Source organism: Antechinus flavipes, chromosome 6, assembly GCF_016432865.1.
Source record: "Antechinus flavipes isolate AdamAnt ecotype Samford, QLD, Australia chromosome 6, AdamAnt_v2, whole genome shotgun sequence".
Taxonomy (NCBI): domain Eukaryota; kingdom Metazoa; phylum Chordata; class Mammalia; order Dasyuromorphia; family Dasyuridae; genus Antechinus; species Antechinus flavipes.
Genome location: NC_067403.1, coordinates 99,210,651 through 99,214,314, shown reverse-complemented (window position 1 = coordinate 99,214,314; position 3,664 = coordinate 99,210,651).

Sequence of the window (3,664 nt, the reverse complement as noted above, 5' to 3'; positions counted from 1 at the left end):
TGACCTGAAGAATTAAACTGTTGAATTACAGGAAAAATGTGGTGTTGAAATTCTGCTACATTTTTCCCTTCTTCTCTGGCCTTAATTAGTCCCTTTTGCAATCTAGTCAAAGGAGCAGCTGGATGCTGGGGGGGAGGTGCTGGATACTGGGGGGGAGGTGCTGGATGCTGGGGGGGAGGTGCTGTTGCTGTCACTGCCCCCCCCACTACCCCTCCTCCCTCCATCCAGGAGGGTGGAGTTGATGAAGGAAAGTCAATTACCTGCTCCTCAGGTGGGGCTGAGGCTGCCTCAGATTCGCCCCACCCTTGAGCCTCACTTAAGTCTCCCTGCCCTGTGGGGATATGGTCATTAATCTGTTCTTTGTCTTCCTCCTTTATCTCAGGCTTCCCCTTTTGGCTATTCCTAGAGTTTTTTCCTTTTTTCCTAGAACAAGTACGGTATTTTAAGGCCATCTGTATCGTATTATATAAAAAGAATACTTCAATGGAAACTGAACGAGGACCGTTTTCATTGTAATATGCGGAGAGCTGTTGACCAACCAATGCCCAGTTTTTTAGAGAGATTTTCTCTTCCTCTAAGAGCCAAGGGGAGGTGCGTTTTAATGTAGCCAGAAGTCTAGCTGCTTGTCCCCAAGTTACAAGTAGCCCTTGATCTTCTATCAGCTTAAGCAGGCTTTCTATAGCACCACTCCTGGGTGGGTCTGGGGTTGGGGGGGTTGGGGTGGGGGATGGAGAATCTTTACCTAGGATCTGTCCCATTTCAGCCAAAAAAGGTTGTACTCACTCAGTTCCTGGTCACTGGAGACTTCTTGTGAAAGTAGGGTCCTTGGTTCCCACGCTTGGGCGCCAAATGTTAGAGTTCAAATGTTGGAGTTTGTTCTCAGAGGACAGCCGGTTTAGAGGCTTAGAGCCCTTCGGATGTCTCCAAATCCAAAGGTTCTGTCCTTCAGCCTCTGCCTCTGCCTTCTTCTGCCTCCAACAGAGATGGAAGATCTCTCTTATCTCCTTCTGGGGGGCCCAGGCACCAATTTGCCGCGGAGAGAGGGCTTCTGGCGTAGCTCCACTGAAGTCCGTCAAAAGTGTTCTCTGCAGCAGAGTCGTTTCTCTCGAGTCTAGCGCGATCAGCCAGCCAAGAGGAAAAAATGTATTCTGCCATAGATCCTTCATCGCTGGCTTTTTATCTGCCTCTTCTGAGAGAATGGGATTATGGGTTTTCTCCCATAGTGCTCTCTGGCCCAATGACTTTAAGGGAGGTGTGAACTCTCTTGAAGTTAGAAAGTGTACTTTGTGAAGCTAGCATACTTGTGGAGTCCAATGAGTAAAGGTGGGAACACAAGCCTTGTCTTGATTAGTTCTACTTAGTACCTTGTTTCAGGTTCTGGCCAAAACAACTTCTTGTAAGATTAGATTAACTCTAATTACTTAGCAGTTAGTAAGGATTCCAACATAGGAAGATCAGAATAGCTTCAATGTGCATAATGTTTAGGGATTTTAAGGTTTTTAGTCATCTGACTAAAGAATTATCTGAGGCAAGAATATATCATTTGTTTTGGGCCTATGGTTGAAGTTTTAAAAATACCCATGGGAAAGAAGGAGAGATTATACAGAGAAAAAAGAGGAAGACCAGAGTATCCCCTCAGACACATGGCATAACAGTGTGATTAAAGCAGTAATGGAGTCATCAAAAGTTTTCCTCCTCAAACTAATACCTCTGAGGAGGATGATAAAAGAGAAAATCTAAATGACCAGTAGCAAGGTATAAGAATATAATTTATAATTTCCTTTATTTGCTCAAGTGCCTGGAATGTTGAAGAAAGAGTATACAAGGAATTAGTAATGCTTATGAGATTGACAGGGGCAAAGCTAAGATTATAGAATAAAACCAGCATTTTTGGTAACTTCTCCCATTATATTCTATCTATAACAACTTTTAAAAATGTGCCAGCTGAACTCTGAGTGGGGAAAGTCAATGAAAAGTCATAATGAATCATTTTTTCAATGCAGGATAGTAGAGAGAGAAGAAATCTACAGATGCTCACTAGAAGCCAGCTAGGAGTATATTATATGGGGAATGGTACCAACTATAGTCCATAGCAGTAGTAATAGCACTGTTACATGCTAAGCACTCAGGGATCACAAATAAACTGGACATCAGGTCAAAAAGAAATTTCAGAGGACTCCCATACCACTACTAAAAATGGATGCCAATTGGCAGGTCTATTGCTTACTACAAGTTCCCAGTAGTTCCAGGGAAGAAAAGAACAGATTTATGACAGTGAAGCAAAGAAGCTGTCAGGAAGAGGACCAAAGCACTGTTCAGGAGGGCAATGGCCAAACATGTCCTTAAATGATGCCATTTAAAAAAGTGACTAGCTCTCCAAACCTAGTTGTGAAAGAGGACATAAAAGAATAAAGTTCAATCCAGACATCTCAGTCCAGAGATGAGCAGCGCTCAATTCCAACATAAAGTTCAAAGTCAATAAATAGCTGGAAAAATAAGCAATCAACAAAAAAGGCCTGATTCTAAAAACCTGTCCCAGTAATAAGGAAGTTCAAAATATAAACTCAGAAGATGACAATGAGGTAATGACAGATCGGTCACAAACCAAACAGAAATTTGTAGAAGTAATAAAGATATTTTTTAAGAGGAATCAAAAACATGATTTTTAAGAGTAATAGAGCAACAGAGTAAAAGTGGAGTGAAATGAATGACAACTCTGCTAGAAAAATAAGAAAAGAATATCAATAGCTTTGTAAAAGAGACAACAAAAGAGTGAAAATTATGACTTATAAATCAGAATTGAATCAATGGTGAAAACAGTTTAAACCCTCATTGAAGAATATAATTTCTTAAAAAATAGAAATGGCCAAGGAAAGTGAATCACTCCAGGAGACATCAAGAAATAGTAAGACAAAGTTAAAAAAAAAAAAAAAAAAAACCTGGGGGAAAATAGGAGAAATTGCGAAATAGTTCATAGAATAAATAACTGGAGTTGAAAATAGATTGAGGAGAGATAATCTTAAGTTATTCTTATAATTGCTTGAAATTCATGATCAACTAAAAGATCTGAGACAGCACATATAAAAATTTATTAAGGAAATCTATCTAAATATCTTAGGACCATAGGGAAAAGTAGAAACTAAAACAATACACTGGTCATTTTCTGAAATAAATTCCAAATGAAAGCTCCCAGGAATATTACAACCAAAATCTGGAGTACCTGTGCCAAGAAGAAAATACAGCAAGCAAATAACCAGAAAAAATAATTGAAATGCTACAGGGTCAATGTCATGATCACATAGGTTCTGTCAAGGAGAAAAGTGTTTGGAATGTGATATTCAGGAACAAAAAGGAGCTAGGATTAAAACCAAGTACATCCTACTTAGCATAATTGGATATAATCCTATGAGGAGGGAAATGGAAAATTAATGAAAAGGAAATTTAAGCATTCCTGATGAAAAGATGAATGCTGAATTAAAAAAAAATAAATCGTCAAATACAAGAGCAAGAGAAGCATAAAAAGTGGGAAATTATTAAGGGACTAACCAGATTAAACTATTTATCTATACAAATGAAAAGATGATACATGTGTTCATTAAAAAATATTATCATGTGGAAGTGGATATCTTTGACAAAGAGAAGATCTAACTCAGTTCCAACTGAT